The sequence below is a fragment of the Lampetra fluviatilis genome, chromosome 27, assembly GCF_964198595.1.
Source record: "Lampetra fluviatilis chromosome 27, kcLamFluv1.1, whole genome shotgun sequence".
Taxonomy (NCBI): Eukaryota; Metazoa; Chordata; class Hyperoartia; order Petromyzontiformes; family Petromyzontidae; genus Lampetra; species Lampetra fluviatilis.
Window position 1 is genome coordinate 895,815 of NC_136301.1, and position 20,325 is coordinate 916,139.

General features: G+C 46.6%; 1 protein-coding gene across 1 annotated transcript in view; it reads right to left on the reverse strand.

The window, feature by feature from the left end:
• Nucleotides 1-20,325, reverse strand: part of LOC144942438 (scavenger receptor cysteine-rich domain-containing protein DMBT1-like) — a 132,162-nt gene that overhangs the window by 18,054 nt on the left and 93,783 nt on the right. The gene's annotated exons all lie outside the window — the stretch shown is intronic.

A 20,325-nucleotide genomic window follows, 5' to 3' on the forward strand; every position in this document is an offset into this window, starting at 1 on the left:
TGATGTTGACAATCATTACTTACCAGCAGTTGTTGCTGAGCCAGATCGTAATTATTTGAAAAGAGAAAAAGTACAAATACGTTAATATTACAATCATTTTGAAATAATAAATTCATATTTACACGCATATTTCTGACCTATACATAGTGTAAGTGTCATCTACACTTGCTTGGATCGTGTGCCCTATGGCTTCCTCCAGGATGCAAACATTTACAATCAGTTTTCCACAGACTAATCAGGATCTTCTAAGAATAGTCTATACACTTGGTGAGTGATTCATGGCTATATTTTCATCCTGTACATGGTCATGTGACTACTGTATTATTTAGTCCATTTTATAAGGGTTTGTTGCTGTTGCGGCAATATCAGTTGCGGGAAGAATGTAGGTGTCCGATCACGTCTCTAAAATACACCAACAGGTATACAGACTAATACATCCACGTGCGCATTAACATGAGCAGATACATGACAATGCTTGATTTATTAAAAGGGATAAACAAGGTTCAAGGAGTTATCTTACTTCCGTATTCACAGTTGCTGCCCCATGATTCTGGAGGGCAAAAGCACTGGTAGTAGGGATACGACCAGTAGAATGCACAGGTGCCCCCATTTTGACAGGGGTATGACTGGCACCAATCTGCAAAGAAAGGCGCAATCATTAGGTCTGCATGTTGAACTTCTTTCGCAGCTTACGCAGCCAACCGTGCTAATCGCAGGTGCTGGTAAAAGACAACTAAGCACGACAATCAGTTGTGAAGAAATCCGTTTTCAATCTAGATTTAAAAGTTCGCAGCTCCAGTGGCTTTCTAATGTCGGAAGAGCTTTCCAGACGGCCGCAAAAGCGCATCTGAAAGCACGCGATGATGCCGTGACCTTGTTTACAATGTTTATTGCGCTGGGATTGGGCTTGAACTTTTTACCTGACTTTCCGTACTAGGATCACTAGAACTTTACATGATCCTCAATACAATGGTGTGCACGCACACAGAAACAATGACTATATGGTGACATAATAAAAATAATCATGGACTAAATAAAGACTTTATAGTCATGTGAGCCATCTGTTAAAGGCCATCTGACTTTATGTGGTTGTGGGTGAGGTTTGTGGATCACGGAGAGACGGAGCTATTTTGTGTTCGAGGTTTACCCAGAGGACAATGTTGTGCCTTTATTAGATGATACTTCAATCGCATTTTTGAACTATATAGACAGTGTAAGTGTCGTCTACACTTGCTTGATCCGTATGCCCGCTGGTTTCCTCCAGGATGCAAACATTGACAAACAGTTTTCCAAAGACTAAGCAGGATCTTGTAAGAATTGTGTGTAAACTTGGTGAGTCATTCATGGGTATATTTTGATCCTGTACATGGTCACATTGAGTCTATTTTATACGGGTTTTTTGCTGTTATGGCAATATCAGTTGAGGGAAAAATGTAGGTGCCAGATCACGTCTTCACTTGGAAGAAGCTCGATCCCTGAAGATGACATCCCAAGCTTGGGGCACTACTCGTGAGGCTGGACCTAAACGGTGGCGCTGCCGGTACCAGCACGTGGTGCTGTGAGTCGCGTGTGAGCATGAGGACTTACATGGGAGGGAAGTAGATTCTGTAGACGATGAATGTGAAGGCATGAAACAGACGAAAGCACAGTGATCAGTATGGTCCCTGTATCATTGTTATGGAGCATCTCAAAACCTGAATATATGTGTCGTGAGTTCAACTGAGTCGCAGCCGTACACTTGGAGGCAACACATTTATTTAACACCAACACACGGGGTAACTGCCCCTTAACAGAATAACCTATGGTGGTGACCACCAGGCTAACTACACTAATTACCACGTAACTAGCTACTATGGACCGGGACCACAGCTCGGGTCCAGGTCCACGTGTTGGAGACTCGGAGAACGTAGACGAAGGTTTTTTCAGGATGAACAACAATGCCAGTCCCTCTGGGGACCCGGCTTAGATCCTCTGCGGCGTGGCTGGCTCCGCGTTTGGCCACGACCACCTTCCAGAATCCTCGAGCAGGATCTGGACCCCGACCAAGTGACCCCCCTAGCCCCCACTTGGGGCCCCTTTGTAGACTTAACTGGTCACGTGTCCTTTCGGATCAACCAGAGTGCCATGGCCTTTAGTAACCTCATTCCTATGGCCGGCACTCCCACACCCTATCATGTAGGGCTGGCACTGTACGCCAAGCGTGGTGCCATCCAGCGCTATCAATCAGCGCTCACCAAGCCCCTCTAGGGCCGATACTGCACCCACACCATTGTGGTGTCCGCGATGTCGTTACACCGCACGCCGTGCCTCTCTAAGGCCGGCACTGCACAGTGACATCCAGCGATGCCACTAAATATGTAATACAGACCACCTGTCCAAAACAGTGTCATGCAACCAGGGCCATTCATTGTGCTGTAATGTTGTGAACTAGATATATAACGTACACGACTGTAATTGTTACGTCTGGCTTGTTGATTTCACAATGGTTACAAGCTAATGAGCTGAATGCTGTTAATGAGCCACTGTCGCATAGAGATGATAGCGATTGTCAGGGCTTACCAGCAGCATTGCTAAGAGCTCCCCAAATGATCAATATGTAAAACAGACCAAACCCATTTTCATCAATGGGATGGACATTTTCTAGCAAGGGGTTGTTCTTCATACTTGAATAACCCAGTCGTATTTACAGCAGAATATAAATACACAAACTCTCTAAACTAACAGGAGTGGCTAGAGTGCTTGACTCAGAAAGTTGCAAGCTAAATCCTATGCAAGGAACAATTCGACTGGTTATCAATCTGAGATCAATATAATTAGACTCAATTCATGGTCAGTTAGCACGAGTTATTGTTTCTCTATACAATGACCCATACCATGCACTGAGATGTTTGTGTTGACTTGTATTACTTACCACGAGTTGTAGCTGAATCAGATCATGATTATGTGAAAAGAGACAAAGTACAAATACATTAATATTACGATCATATTGCAATACAAAATCTTATGTACACGTATTTATTACCTTGGTATACAGTGTGCCATCTATGCCTGATTGATCAATGTGCCCTTCTGGTTGCCTGTTGCATGCGAACATTTCAGTTTTTGCCAAAACTATGGCCAGGATCGTCTCAGAATAGTCTATAAACTCTGTGAGTCAATCATATGTATGTTTTTTTAATCATGTACTGTACATGATCACACGACTAAAGTATTATTTAGTTAATTTAATGAGGGGTGTTTTCGTTGTTGTGGCAGTATCAGTTGAGGGAAGAATGTAGGTGTCAGATCACGTCTTCACTTGCAAGAAGCTCGATCCCTGAAGATGACATCCCAAGCTTGGGGCACTGCTCGTGAGGCTGGGCCTAAACGGTGGCACTGCCGGTACCAGCACGTGGTGCTGTGAGTCACGTGTGAGCATGAGGACTTACATGGGAATGGGAGGGTAGGAGATTCTGTAGACGATGAATGTGAAGGCATGAAACAGACGAAAGCACAGTGATCAGTATGGTCCTTGTATCATTGTTATGGAGCATCTCAAAACCTGAATATATGTGTCGTGAGTTCAACTGAGTCGCAGCCGTACACTTGGAGGCAACACATTTATTTAACACCAACACACGGGGTAACTGCCCCTTAACAGAATAACCTATGGTGGTGACCACCAGGCTAACTACACTAATTACCACGTAACTAGCTACTATGGACCGGGACCACAGCTCGGGTCCAGGTCCACGTGTTGGAGACTCGGAGAACGTAGACGAAGGTTTCTTCAGGATGAACAACAATGCCAGTCCCTCTGGGGACCCGGCTTAGATCCTCTGCGGCGTGGCTGGCTCCACTCCTTGGCCACGACAACTTTCCATAATCCTCGAGCAGGATCTGGACCCCGACCACGTGACCCCCCTAGCCCCCACTTGGGGCCCCTTTGTAGACTTAACTGGTCACGTGTCCTTTCGGGTCAACCAGAGTGCCATGGCCTTTAGTAACCTCATTCCCATGGCCGGCACTCCCACACCCTATCGTGTAGAGCTGGCACTGTACGCCAAGTGTGGCGCCACCCAGCGCTATCAATCAGCGCTCACCAAGCCCCTCTAGGGCCGGTACTGCACCCACAGCATTGTGGTGTCCGCGATGTCGTTACACTGCACGCCGTGCCTCTCTAAGGCTGGCACTGCGTAGTGGCATCCAGCGATGCCACTAAATATGTAATACAGACCACCTGTCCAAAACAGTGTCATGATATACAAGGGCCATTCATTGTGCTGTAATGTTGTGAACTAGATATATAACGTACACGACTTTAACTGCTACGTCTGGCTTGTTGATTTCACAATGGTTACAAGCTAATGAGCTCAATGCTGTTAATGAGCCACTGTCGCACAGAGATGATGATAACGATTGTTAGGGCTTAGCAGCAGCACTGCTAAGGGCTCCCCCAAATTATAAATATGTAAACAGACCAAACCCATTTTCATCAATGGGATGGATATTTTCTAGCAAGGGGTTGTTCTTCATTCTTGAATTACCCAGTCGTATTTACAGCAGAATATAAACAAACTATCTAATCTAACAGAAGTGGCTAGAGTACTTGACTCAGAAAGTTGCAAAATACATCCCATGCAAGGAACAATTCGACTGGTCATCAATCTGAGATCAATATAATTAGACTCAATTCATGGTCAGTTAGCACGAGTTATTGTTTCTCTATACAATGACCCATACCATGCACTGAGATGTTTGTGTTGACTTGTATTACTTACCACGAGTTGTAGCTGAATCAGATCATGATTATGTGAAAAGAGACAAAGTACAAATACATTCATATTACGATCATTTGAAAATAGATAATCATATGTACACGTATTTATGACCTTGGTATACAGTGTGCCATCTATGCTTGATTGATCAATGTGCCCTTCTGGTTGCCTGCTGCATGCGAACTTTTCAGTTTGGCAAAACTATAGCCAGGATCGTCTCAGAATAGTCAATAAACTCTGTGAGTCAATCAAATGTATGTTAGTTTTTTTATCCTGTACATAGTCACGACTACAGTATTATTTAGTTAATTTAATGAGGGGTGTTTTCGTTGTTGTGGCAGTATCAGGTGAGGGAAGAGTGTACGATCCCGTCTTCACGTGCAAGAAGCTCAATGCCTGAAGATGACATCCCAAGCTTGGGGCACTGCTCGTGAGGCTGGACCTAAACGGTGGCGCTGTCGGAACCAGCACGTGGTGCTGTGAGTCACGTGTGAGCGTGATGACTTACTGGTCAAGTAAGTAGTTAATTCTGCAGACGATGCATGTGAAGGCATGAAAAAGACAAAAAGCAGTTATCAGCAGGGTCCTTTGTTTATTGATGTGGTTGTCCCACCTGATGACGGAGGCTTGTGTTGCTTCCGAAACGTCGTGATTTAATTGAGTTGTTCTATTTTTATTCTTATTTTTATTATTTTTTCACCTACGTGACTTTACCCAAAGAGCCAAAGAGTATGGATCTTTGTGTCATTGTTGTGGAACATCTCAAAATCTGAAAATAAGTAGTACAGACCACCTGTCCAAAACAGGGTCATCTAGTACAGGGACATTCATTGTGTGGTAGTGTTGTGAGCTAAATGTGTAACCTACAATACTCGAATTGCTACATCTGGCTTGTTAAGTTCAGAGTGGTTACTTGACAATGAGCTGACTGTAGTTAATGAGCCAACATCGATCGCACTGACATGATGATAGCGATTGCAATGACATAGCAGAAGTAGTGCTAAGGGCCACACCAAATGATAATTATGATTTAAAACAGACAAACCCGTGAGCATCAATGGATTTTAAATTTTCTATCGAGGGGTTGGTCTTCATATTTCAACTACCAAGTCCTATATTCAAAAGAATATAAGTATTAAAATTATATAATCCAGCAGAATGGCATAGTGGCCAGATTGCTTTACGCAGAAAGTTACAAGATCAATCCCATGGAAGGAAATATTCGGCTGATCATCAATAAGGTAAATATAATTAGAACCAATTCATGGTCAGTTAGCACGAGTTATTGTTTTCTCTATACAATGACCCATACCATGCACTGATATGTTTGTGTTGAAAATTATTACTTACCAGTAGATGTAGCTGAACCAGATCGTGATTTGAAAAGAGACAAAGTACAAATACATGAATATTACGATCATTTTGCAATGAAAAAAAATCACATGTACACGTATTTATGACCTTGGTATACAATGTTCCATCTATGCCTGATTGATCAATGTTCCCTTCTCGTTGCCTGCTGCATGCGAACATTTCAGTTTGGCAAAACTATAGCCAGGATCGTCTCAGAATAGTCTATAAACTCTGTGAGTCAATCATATGTATGTTAGTTTTTTTTATCCTGTACATGGTCACACGACTACAGTATTATTTAGTTAATTTAATGAGGGGTGTTTTCGTTGTTGTGGCAGTATCAGGTGAGGGAAGAATGTAGGTGTCAGATCACGTCTTCACTTGCAAGAAGCTCGATCCCTGAAGATGACATCCCAAGCTTGGGGCACTGCTCATGAGGCTGGGCCTAAACGGTGGCGCTGCCGGTACCAGCAAGTGGTGCTGTGAGTCACGTGTGAGCGTGATGACTTACATGGGATGGTAGTAGATTCTGTAGACGAATGTGAAGGCATAAAAAAGACAAAACACAATGATCAGCTGGGTCTTTGTATCATTGTTGTGGAGAATCTCAAAAGCACGTGTCCAAAACAATGCGATCCGTACCAGGGCCTTCCAATGTGCAGTAGTGTTGTGAATAAAATGTGTTGCCGACATGACTACATCTGACTTAAGTTCACTGGTTACTAGCTAATGAGCTGACTGAAGCATCGCACAGAGATGATAGCGATTGTCAGGGGTTAGCAGCAGCAGTGCTCAGGGCCGCACCCAGCGATAATTATTTAAAACAGATCAAACCCATTCACATCTATGGCATGTACATTTTATGGCAATGTCTTGTTCTTCATACTTGAACGACCAAGTCATATTTACAGAACAATATAAATACAGTATATTTACTCCATAATCCAGTAGTACACCCTTCTATACTCCAGCAGCATGGCACAGTGGTTAGTGGTTGACTTAGTCATAACACTGCACGTTTATTGGCATACAGGGATTCATCCAGGCCTTCATTGTGAGGTCAATAAAATTAACAATTTTGTGGACAGGCTCAAGACCCTGAATAATGGTGACTTGCAGCTTAACAGTGGTTGTCCTCTTGCTACAATCAACGACGACGTGCAGAGATGATGTTAGTAATGATTACTTACGAGCCTGTGTTGTAGCTGTGCCAGGTCGGGTTCATTTGAAAGAGACAAGATACAAATGCATGATTAGCAGAACCATGATGTTGTTTTGCATAAAATACGTTTCCCCTACATAAGTAACCAAATATAGGTTTTTGTTTTGGGTTAGATCGCATGAATATAAATGTGTCGTTAAACCCGCCACCACCCGACACAGCCAATTAGTAAGGTTTAGTGTCACGTAAACAGAACGTGCCAATTCGTTACTAGTGTAGAGGAGTAATATGGGGATGTGACGTCATGCACGCTGCTCAGTGCGATTACGTCATGTGACGTGACGTCATGTGCGCTGGGCGGTGCGAGGACGTCATGTCTAACCGGGGTACTTAAGGGGGACCCCGTGACGAAAGCTGGTTCGTTGTGGGAGCCCAGGATAGAGAGCGGTTGAAGAGACATTCAGGGGTAGAGCTCAGGGAGTCTGGAGAGAAGCCGGCTGTAGTCATAGAAGGTGTTGCTCTCCCCGGTCGGTCGGTGTTGGCTGTACCCCCGATCCGACTCGAGGGAGAGAGCCCTAGAGCTAGCCGAGCTAGGAACAGACAGAGCTGAGGGCCTAAGTGAAGGACCCAGTGTAGGGCACCTACCTCGGGTGGAGGTCTCTAAACCCTTAATAATAAACCGGCACAAGCCCTTACCTGAAGGCCTGCCTCCGTGTTGCCATTTGCACCTCAACACTTGTACAGGGGAATTGAGTTTTCAGGTCCATATGGCATACAGCCGTTTCAATACGGGCAAAACAAATGTTTTTGTCTATTTTGTTTGTGTTGCTCTCTTGTGTAGTGCCGTAGATGGGCCGCACTTACCGGCAGTGGTAGACGGGGCCCATCTGCAGGCGGTACCTCGTACCGCCTGGGGAGGGGCTGCAGCACCAGCCCAAGAGGGGGGGGGGGCTCAGGATCCCAGACAGCTAAGCATTCGGCGCTACCAACGGGGGGGGGGCTGCGGCGGATCTAGGATCCCACGCAGCCCCACCCCTCGATGGGCAAGGGGTATAAAAGGGCACCTCCCCAGCCGATCGGGACCCAGCTGAAGACAGAAGCCGAAGAGCAGCTAGATAGGACCCCGAGACCCCGAGCCCCGCTGTCCTTACCAGGGCCGGGACTCTGTGCGGCTCAGTGGTGAGACCCTGGGAAGCCCTGGCCCGACGTCCTTGTAAGGCGTCCTTGTAAGGGCCGGGTCCAGTGGGTCAGTGGTCGGAACTCGCACCCTGGCTAGGGCGAGCTAGAATAGCCTCCCCCTCGGCACCCATAGCCGGAGGAGCCTGAGTGTAGTCCTGTGTTAGGGCACGTTAGCCCGGAGGCAGTACCTCCCCAGACAGTGGTACAGTAGGGCAGTAACCCTGAGTGTTCTGGGACTGTGCTGCCGAGCGAGGTGGTTTAATAAACAGTGTTGCCTCCAAGAACCGTCTCCGGCGTCTCCTGAATCCACAACACTACACTTGGGATGGGACTTTGTAGGGTGAACATTGAGATTTATAAGGGCACGCGGTGACCTGTAAGGTCTGAATTGGTCTGTAATAAGGTGGGCACTGACTAGGGGTTGACAGGTATGTGAAAACGAGCCGAGTATGTATTCATAAACATTTTATCCGAGTATGTAGCGAGTCATGAGACGCCCTCATGCTACCTGAGGTCATTGTTCATAAGCATTACGGGGAATCCGCACTCAGCCGACAAAAACCTACCCGGTACCGCCTTGGGGACTAACGACGCGACAAGCTACAACACCCACAGACTCTGCGATGCGGGGGATCGCCGTCAACCACGAGAATTTAAAGTAATCGGCCGAGCGGGAAGCAGTGGGAGCAGTGCCGGATAAAGCTCGTGCGGGGCCTGTAGCAAATGATGCTCATGGCAGTACCCCTGGGTACCAAATAATACAAACTGACTGAGGCAATTACATATTTTATTTCTGGGACACTATTTTTTCCAGGGGTGTACTTAACTCTGCGACTGGGGTACCAATCAATCCAAAACCGGTGCCACTCCGCGATGTCGAAACGCAGCGAGGACGATAGTGCTGAAACCCTGAACGCTCGTACGCACCGTAGTGGTGCATCGTGTGCAGCTCGTCGAGATGAGTCGATTGCCGCATCGCCGACCATCAACAGACTAAAAACGATTGCATCACGGACATTGTGCGAGAGCCGGGGTGCTATGGTACCCCGGGGTACCGCCATGAGCTTAATTTCATTTCACAAATCGCTAACCTGAACACCCAGTCGTTCGTAAAAGTTGAAGGCGGTATAGAGCAAGTGCAGAATCACTGAACCAGAATTTCTAGGTTTAAAGCATTTAGCGCGGAGCCCTTGAAAGTGCGGGCCCGTAGCATCATATGTAGCTATTTTTGCTACTTGGATAATCCGGCACTGAGTGAGAGGAGAACCGGGGAAGTTTATAATGCCCAGGTTGGCGTTTCGAGTCAGCGGTCTTCTATCGCTGTCGGGGCTTTGTGCGGCTAAAGCTCCGTTCCGTGTCCTCAGCTGTCGCCTGTCTGCCCGCACGTGAACCCGGCCGCGAGACGCGACCTGTCCTTTGTGCTTCACTTTGTTTTCCTTCCACCACTCCGCACCTAATTCGCGCGGTTGGCCACGTGCCGTACAACATAACGTCGACAGAGTCGAGTACACAATACAGGTTTTTTTGGGGGGTTAGATCGCGTAAATTTATAAATGTGTCGTTAAACCCGCCACCAACCGACACAGATAATTAGTGAGGCGACAGCCTGATGAAGCTAGTTGTAATTACTCGTGAAACGTCGTACTCAAATTGTGAATGTTGTGGATTTGCTCTCCAACACACCGGTGTGCTGTACTAGTAATGAATTGGCACGTTCTGTTCACGTGACAAACCTTACTCGTGGGCTGTGTCGGGTGGTGGAGGGTTTAGCGACACATTTATATATTTACGCGATCTAACACCCCAAAAAAACTGTATTATGGATAATATTGGTCGCGAAATCCCTGCTACTAATACTGCGTCGGGCGGATAAAGTGCAGCAAGTCGGCACAGCAAGGGGGTGGGGGGTACAGCTGGTGGTGGTGCAGCTGCCGGCCATCTCAGTCGGCCAACCCATGGCACCACCTGGGTCTGTCCCGAGACCTCCTCCTGTCAGCAGCGAGCCAGCGACACTTCACGCGACAGCCTCGGAGTGCACCTAGCCTGGCACAGGCTTGGTGGCGAACGGCGGGGTAGTGGTGTTGTTGTACGAGTCGTGGGGAGCGGTGGCGGAGCGGTTAGCGCCCTGCGCAACGGACCCCCGGCAGGCCGAGTTCGATTCCAGCCCGACGGCAAAAAATTTGAGAAAACCATCGCTGTAACAACCCTTTATTGGTCACCCCGTGCCCCCTATAAATCTCATCGTTCATCCTACAAAGTCCCATCACGAGGGAGAAACACAAACAAATAGACACAAATTATGTTACGAAACAAAAACTGTTTTACGTATTAATTTTTCTAATTGGTATCAATGATGCTAATCATGCTACTGTCTTCGATCTAGTATGCTGATGCTTGCTTGATATGTGGATGCACACACTCATGTTGTAAATGTATAACAATAAACACGTAAAATTATGAAGGGTTAAACAATACACTTTTTTTATTTGGACGTATTATTTTTGTTGTGCCCGTATTTTAACGGCTATATGCCATATGGACCTAAAAACTCAATGTCCCTGTCCAAGAATACAGAGTCAGCGTGTGGGGTGACAGCTATGGAAACCCCATCACAGCAGGGCGATGCATACAATAATCATGCCACCCTGCTGTTTGTGCTCACACCTTTAAGTGTTGTTAATTTATATTCGTTTTCAGCTTGCAGGCATTTCCCTCTGTTGATGGGTTTATCAACATCATCATCATATTTTATGTTTATACACGCTTTGGGTAAATTTCCATGGAGGCTGACTGTAGTGAAGATGTTTGCGTGACAAGATGGTATAGATATGTTTGTCCGGCTGACGTGTAAGAAAACATCAAGTGAACAATGGAGTCAAATGTTAGGTTTTGTATTTTATAGAATGCGTGGAATGTGCAGGGACGCAACGCTTACTCGACTGACATTTCGGAAATGTAGATGGGGAAGTGGTAAAATACATTTTTGTTTAAACAAAAGATGTTTAAATCAGGCGAGAACACCCTGACCTCTGCCCCAGCATGTCAACGCATCCATCGTAGCATATCAATACAAATTGGACATATGTGACGAATAGTTTTATAGCTCATCAGAATCCTCCAGTATGAATAAATATTCTGATTTTGAATTGCATTGTCATGAATGCAGCAAGGTTTTTGCTGGCATTAAATGTTGAACTCTGTGCTATTTAGTATTTCTGCCTGCGTGGCACTGGAGATAAAGGGCTTGACTCGTACATCAAACTATCTCAATAATCTGAGTTTTCAATCAAACATTGTATCCAATTCTAGAAATATTTTTCTGCTATAAGTCGTGCTTTTAATAAACATGATTTATTAATAATAAAACTAAACAAAGAGAAATGAGGACTGTGTTATGGGAATTAAGTCAGCAGAGTAATTCCATGGTGAGGCCTGGCCACTCTTTCCTTGGAAATATCAATTCGGGAGAAACGCCTCTCCATATAAATGTTAATGGAGATTGTGACAAAGGTTTCAGCTGCATCGAAATCCCGCTGACTCCTCATCAACCAAGGGTTCTGGAGTTGAATCGTTTTAAGGAATAACTCCAAATATCTCCCACCCGCAAATTCTTAGACTGCGTGTTTTATCAAGCAGTTGGGCGTACCGTTGGAATTTTATGTAATAGCATTATGAGCTGAAGTAATCTTTACCTGCCTGCTCCACCTATATTACTATTAACAGTATTTTTTCTACGTTGTATATCACTGCACAAACTCTTCCCACAGGTGTGCACCACAGGTGTGCACTACAGGTGTGCACTACAGGTGTGCACCACAGCTGTGCGCCACAGGTGTGCGCCACAGGTGTGCGCCACAGGTGTACGCCACATGTGTGCAATACAGGGGTGCACCACAGGTGTGCACCACGGGTGTGCAACACGGGTGAGCGCCACGGGTGTGCGCCACAAGTGTGCACCACAGGCGGGCACCACAGCTGTGCACCACAGGTGTGCACCACTAGTGTGCGCTACAGGTGTGCACCACAGGTGTGCACCACAGCTGTGCACCACAGTTGTGAACCACAGGTGTGCACCACGGGTGTGTACCACAGCTGTACACCAGCATAGAGGCATGGAGGTGTTAAACAAAGCACCATTTCCTGACCCACACCCTGATTCCTGCTTCATGGCATTCACTGTGTAACACGTGCTGGGTTTACACTAACGATTACTGGAAGTTGATCAACTCTGGCTGTTGCCTGAGGCTGGTTGTAATAACCGGCGAAACGTCGTACTCGAATTGTGAATGTTGTGGGTTTACTCTCCAACACACCGGTGTGCTGTACTAGTAACGAATTGGCACGTTTTGTTTACGTGACAACCCCTACGAATTGGCCGTGTCGGGTGGTTCCGGGTTTAAATACACATTTATATTGATGCGATCTAACTCAAAACACCTCTATTATGGATACGTTGAGAAACTCTTCTTCGCGTCTTTTATCATCGTATCCTGATTATATCACTGTTATGAAATGTGTCGCGTGTCAATTATTTCGACTTAAACTCGCTTGATGTTTACTAAATTATGTTTTTTGTGTCCGTCCTTTCGATTATTAATTTATTTACAAATACTTTTTTATTATTGTAGAAAAACATGTTAAGTTCAACATTGTAAACATGATACATTTAAACTTTGGAGGTTTAAATAGAACGCTAATTCGCATATGTCACGTTATCATTACATTGCTACATTTGAATAATGTTTTTGCACTTTTTGACGGAAATGTGTACATATATTTGATGAGGCTGTAACGACAAAGGAAATAATAAAATAGTAACAGACCGCACAGTATTCACGCACTCTCGAAGAGCGACTCATAGGTGCATGGAGGAACGACAGGAAAAGCTGGGAGGCAGCAGCAGCAGCCAGGCAACGAGCTGGCGCCAATAATTGCCAAAGCTCGATGGTTCTCTACGTATGAAGATGTTATCGACCAATTAATAAGTGTCAATACATGTTGGGAGAAAACGGGAGCTCCAGGAGAAGACTCGTGCGTGCGATGAGGACATTCTCTATCACAGAATCAATCATAATAATCGCTGTCGTACAGCGAGGGAGCGAACGACCGTGAGGCACCAGGAGGAGGAACCACAGGCGAGGGAAGAGAAGGCGGCAGCGGCAGCCACGCGGTGAGCAGCCAGCACTGACAACGAATTCCCAAGCTCTGCAGTCCTCGATATACCAAGGTGTTACCGGACAATCAATGGGTGTTTATATGTCGGACGAAACAGGAGCGCCCGGAGAACGCCGACGTGTGCGAGGGGGAAACACTCTATCCCGTGGAGAGGCAACAGGCAGAGTCCACAATTTTCCTGAACCGACTTTTCCTGGCAAGCCAGGCAAAGGCTCCTCCTGGACGCCCACGGGATGGAAGTTTCACAACATTTATGCGATCAACCAATCCTCGCTGCCTCCACAGTGCTGGATTACAGACCGCGTGCTCGTAGGCTCTGCTTTAGGCCACTGGTTTAATTGGCTGTAAATGGGGCCTAAGCTCTGAGCTAAGCAGGGCACAGGTGTTTGTATATCTACTCGTACCACAGCCACCTGTGTTTAATTATTTTGTTTTATCCACCTGTCTGAAATGTTTGATGCGTGTTTTCAGAATATTGAGAAGAATTAGAAGAAATTGGCTCTTCCTGAGAATAGGTTTTCCCCTTTTTTCTGGCAACAAAACAGGCGTTAAGATGTTAAAACACCAAACTGAAACCTTTAACAAGGAATCATGTCACTGCATTAACCACAAGACTTGTGGTCAGAATGCAAACAAAAACATATTTTGATAATATTTGCATTGTCTTTGAAACTGATTGGTCCACACCAGAGACAGCTTTCTTTGGCTCTTCCTGTTATTGTGGTTGCCGACCCCTGACCCCTGGCGCCCCTTTGCCGGCGTCACGGTGCGAGGAAGCCGCGACCGCAATCCGTGACTATCTCTCATCTCGGACAACAACACAACTCGACACTTTCGTCACGACGACTGCCGAGAAAATTCAAATCTAGGTGTCGAGTGTGTGGGCACCGCGTTGGGTGCGTGGCGCGGGCTGCCTGACAACTTAAATTCCGAGCCGTGACCTGGCGTGACGGCACCCCGGTTCGTTTAATACACCTGCCACGCGAACGATGCTAAGGAAATGAAAGTAGATTTTGGTTTCAAATGATATCTAACGCGCATTTCAACGCTGTGCTGAGTGCTGTATTACAGGATGTGGTTTAACTCATGTTCCAAATACAATTCTGTGGATACCTATGGAAGAGAACGAGGAGGTGCATGTGGCTGTATAATGTGCATGTATATGCGTGCGTGGATGTGTACGTATAACGCATTCGCAATGCGCTGCAATACAATGCTCACCCGTGAATCCGAGGAGCCATGGAACGCAGGTGATGATCAGCAGAGGCTGGAGGAGGTGCCCCATGGCGACTGTGGACGATATGATTTGAACGCTAAATGTCTCGTCACACTGTGACAGAAACTCTAATCACCACCGGTATTCTCTCTCTCGCCCTTATATACGCAAGGCGGAGGAAGTGGCGGCGATGGTGGTGGTGATGGTGGCGGAGGAGGAGGTGGTGGTGATCGTATCGGTGATTACGGTGGTGGGAGGTTTAGCGAGACCGAGGTTGTAGTCGCGAGTCATGAGATGCGTGCTTCTTGTGGCACTGTTCAGCTATTCCAAGTTTTTAGACCCCCCTCCTCTCCCCACGCTTCTATAGACGAGGGCTGCTATGGCAGAGGGACAATCTTGTGCCGCGTTCGAGTTGAAACGGTCGTTTAAACATTCGAGCAGAACATCCACGAAGAGGAGGATGCTACCGTGGAAGTCCAGTTTACCATGGGAGTCCAGTTTACCATGGAAGACCAGTTTACCATGGGAATCCAGTTCATCATGGGAGTCCAGTTTACCATGGGAGTCTAGTTACCATGGGAGTCTAGTTACCATGGGAGTTCAGTTCACCATGGGAGTCCAGTTTACCATGGAACTGCAGTTTACCATGAGAGTCCAGTTCACCATGGGAGTCCAGTGTACCATGTGCAGGGGTTAGTAACCTGCTGCTCTGGGGGCTCTTCAAGGAACTGCTTCGTGACGCGTTAATAATTATTAAGGACCACCGCCGTCTCTAAAGTTCACCAGCTCCTGAAATATTGATTTATTTTTACCGAATAAAAAAAACAATCTAATCATGTTATTTGGGTTGCCGGACCCCTACTTTAGCACAATAACAAGGGTGCAAATATTGTAGAATTGGTTCAACAAGGAAGGAGGGAGTGATCGTTTCGGCGTGCAGGAAGTCGTGGGTTCGATCCTGACCCTGACGCCTGCTGTATAATTGGAATTTGCATATTCTCCCCGTGGTCGCGTGCATATTTCTCCGGGTCCTCCGGGTTTTCCCTCCACGTTTATAAACACGCGTTTAGAGTGTTTGGCTGCTATACACTTCCACACGGTGATCAGCCACTTCGTCGAGTTATCATTTGTGACCAGGCCACTTCTGAGAAAGAGCTACACAGCTCAATGGGCCTTACCTAAATCAAATAAAAATCAAATCAAACTTTGCTTATATGGCACAATTCGTGCAAAGAATGCAATACAAAGTGCTTTACAGGACTAAATTAAGGGACTGACGCAATGTATATAACGATGAGAATAATACATTTTAAAAAAGCACATCACATAATTAATTACAAGTATCATAAAGGGCATAAAAAACACGTAATAAAAGCATTTTAATAAAAGCCAATTTTAAAAAGGTATGTTTTAAGATTTCGTTTAAAAACATTCACCAATTCTAATGCCCTCCGATCCTCAGGCAGGTCGTTCCAAAGGCGAGGCCCACAGCGTCTGAAGGCTGCCCTCCCCATGAGTGGTCTTGGTCCTGGCCTTGAGCACAACCCAGAGACCAGTTCCCCGAGGGCCTGAGGGATCTACTTCAGGGTTCTTACCTTGACAACGTGTCAGCCACATGCTCAAGTTCCGGTCCATTAGTGACGAAGTGTTACTAACCTAACATTGAAGCTAACAATAAGAATCACAGTTAAGAGACAATCTTGATTTGAAGCTTTCGTGACTGCAGTAATCCATACTCTTTGGTTCTTTCGGTAAAGTCACGTAGGTATAAAAATAAAATAAAATCAATCACGACGCTTGTGTTGTGCCCGAAACGTCTGATTTATTTTATTTTTATACCTCGTCGTGATTTATTTTATTTTTATACCTACGTGACTTTACCGAACGAACCAAAGAATATAGTTAAGAGACACACAACATATATACTATTACAAGGAATAATTACATTTTAAAAAAGAACTTTAAACTTTTTTTGTGTATGTCGCAGCCGTTATTATGATTCACGTTCTGTGAGTAGAGTGCTCAGATCTGAGCGAGGTACCTTTGTTTATAAAAAAAAAAAACGAAGTTTCTTGTTGAAATTGGCCACGCAAACATACGCGTTGTCATGTTTGTACACCGTTGTCAGAGTTACCTGAGCGACACATCAGTGTGGTTATTGCGGCCAGGTTCACATTTCTCAAAGACAAAAGACTCTGGAACATTCATTGTGCCACGAGTGAGTGGCGCATTCCGCCCACCGTCGTCTCGCCGGGGAACGAAAGGTGCCCTTGCCCGGGGGGATTTCCCCTCCCTGCTTCTATGCAAAATACTTGCACGAGACCTCTTTCCGGGTGCACTCTTTGTCTTTCTCAAGACTGCAGGAGGAATCAGATGAGTTGTGAAGCTCTTTTCCACAGATGTCAAAAGACAGGGGCGGGTAACGTCTCGTCTTGGTATTGCGTGTTCTAATGAGCCCCTTTGGCTAAGACTAATTCATTGCTGTGCTTTGAGTTTAGTTCTCTCGCGATATGCAAATGCACAGGGAAAGAAAGCTGCTGCCCCATCGCCCAGGACTCGCCGCTTCAACCCCGGGACACCGCCGGTGACAGCTCTCAGCTCTTCTCTCTTCTCTCTGCGCCGTTGTGTTTCGTTCGAGGAGGTCGGTGGGGGGGAATTCTCAAGTTGATTTCCTCGTGTCGTGAACGTTTACGATTGTACCCTTCTGGACGTGAGCCCTGACTCTGACTTTAAGGAGTCACGCAAAAGCTGTGGGGGGGGGGGAAGGTCACTCAGGTGAAGATTAGTTTCAGAATGCCTGCGTTGTTTTCTGCTTACAATATATTTCTGCTTGTTTGGAAATTGCTTGTCGACTTAAATGACACGCGGTCACGGTTCGTGAGCACTCAGTTCCTGTCGAGATAACTTTGCTTCAGATGAATGTTCGAATGCATTCAAACGCACGCTGCTGTGACAGATGTTCTGTTTAGTGTCAATCGTCAGGTGGCATATGTCTTGTATGCATTCGTTTCGGAGGAATTTGTAAGCTTATTATGCAAAGTCATGTCAAACTTTGCTGTTGTTGTTGATTAAATGGCTGCCTGCAACAATACGCAGCAACGGTTGCATGCTTTTATATTTCCTTTCTCTCCTGGACCAAGCCTCTGGCAAACAATTCCATCTCCTACAGCAGCGACCTTCACTAATTGTCAGAGGACGTGGGGTGGCACGTGAGCCGATAAGACATCGTCACTGTGAGAGCCGCCACACATTTACAACCATTGTTGGGTTTGACACCAGCTGCTGATGATGGCGACGACGACGACGATGATGGTGGTGGGGTGGTGCTGTCACGCTGTGTGTCTTGTAGGGGAGGCCGCACGCCAGGGGCCGCACTAAAGGCCACCACGGGGGCCGCCAGTGGCCCGTGGGGGCCTTGCAAAGAAGGCCGACTCAGTCCCGCAATGTCACACGCAACGAAGTCGTCTCCAGCACAAAGCTCGTCACAGTCCTGTCGACGTGGCCCATCGTACTACTTGACGAGGGGAGGCGAGACAGACAACTGCGTACCACTGAGAAGCTGTCCACGTACCAGTGGTGGTACACGTAATACAAAACATATAATCTTCTATGAATTGTTTTGCTGTGTTTAATAAAAATATACAATGATTCTGTCAACGTGAATTGCCTAATGAAGATAACATTTTAAGCTGTTCATATGATAAACCGCTGCAACACAGTCTGGTTACCATATAAGTAACGCAACCGGCAAGGGATACCCATTGTCAATCACATGCATTCATTAACCCCCCCGCCCCTTCGCACGTGAAGGGCTCACAAGTCACGCCACCGACACCTACGCCTCTATATAAGGAACGAAACAGGTGGACGTCTACAAAAATCTGGTTGTCGCCTGATGAAGCTAGTTGTAATTACTGGCGAAACGTCGTACTCAGATTGTAAATGTTGTGGCTTGGCTCTCCAACACACCGGTTAGTGCTGTACTAGAGACGAATTGGCACGCTCTGTTTACGTGAAAACCCTTACTAGTTGGCTGTGTCAGGTGGTGGCGGGTTTAACGACACATTTATATATTTACGCGATCTAACCAGCGGCGGCTCGTGACATCTCCACGAGGTGGGGCTGTTATGAGTAACCTCTGCAAATCTGGTGTTCTAATTAATAAAAACCTCGTCATGTTATTTGCCTTCCCGTGAAAGTGATATCACTTTTATCTACCCTCGGTAGGCATGCATAAACAATATGAAACAAAACAACAAAGCACTCAAATGCTGTCCCCATGACCCTCAAGTCCACACCACGCAACCCCCTTGACACTGCCAAAAGCCTCACGAACAATTGAAGATCGGCTGGCACGACTCAACAAATCCCTTCAAAGTGAATATTTAGGAGCGACTCCCACGGTGTTCGTTGCTAATTCGTCGTTTGCTGCACCAACTGCCATCACCATTGCTGGTGTGTCCTCCTAGAGCGTGTAGCCCGTGACCTGCTACGTGTCCCCAGTGCAGCCTCGCGTCGTGACATCGTCTCCCATCGCAGCCGCGGGCGCATTTTCCCCCGCCCTGAGTGAGTCTCAAACGGCGTGGCTACGATACTCGAAGCTGCTCGCGATGAGTGAAGGGAAATCTCTCACTCGGAGGACGCCTTCGCAGCTGACCGAGACCTCCCCGAGGCACAAATCAGACTGTCACTTTAACACGTCGGCTTTTGCGACCAATACCATCCATAATACAGGTTTTTGGGGGATTTAGATCGCGTAAATATATAAATGTGTCATTAAACCCGCCACCACCCGACACAGCCAATTAGTAAGGTTTGTCACGTAAACAAAACATGCCAATTCGTTACAAGTACATCACACCGGTGTGTTGGAGAATAAATCCACAACCTTTACAATTGTAAATGTCACTGTCAATGTCATTGTAAATGTACAATGCCGCAACTCTGTGCCTGAGCAAGGGTCCCACCGGTCTGCCAGACTCACGCGGCGCCCGCACCGCAAGCAGCTTCACTGCCAGGCCAAGCGGCGAGTTCGCTCGGAGAACCAGCGCACTCCGGATGGATCTACGCTGGCGGGCCGGCGATTCTAGTGATAACCCGCAGGTACCAGTGCCACCACCCAATGGGTTCAGTCCCACCACCCGCCAGGACCAGCCAGGGCTCGTTCACCTCCACATGCGAGCGCACAGTCAAGTTGTCCCGATGGTGCGGGGCTACATGTTGGTCGGTCAGCAGGGGCGGTGGAGCAACATCAATTTTGTTGGACTCTCTTTGAATGTTCACGCGTCTCTTCTCCCCGCCTCCAACTTGCCGTGTCTCCACCTCCCGTCTCGCAGCGAATCCCTCGAAATGTCCGGGAATCTAAAGCTGCGGTTGTCCGGCCCGGATCTTCGTGATCCCGGTTAACACGTGACACGTGCTGCTTTAACTGTGTAGTCACGTGTGACAACATTCGATCACTAAATGAATATGTGCGTGGAGAA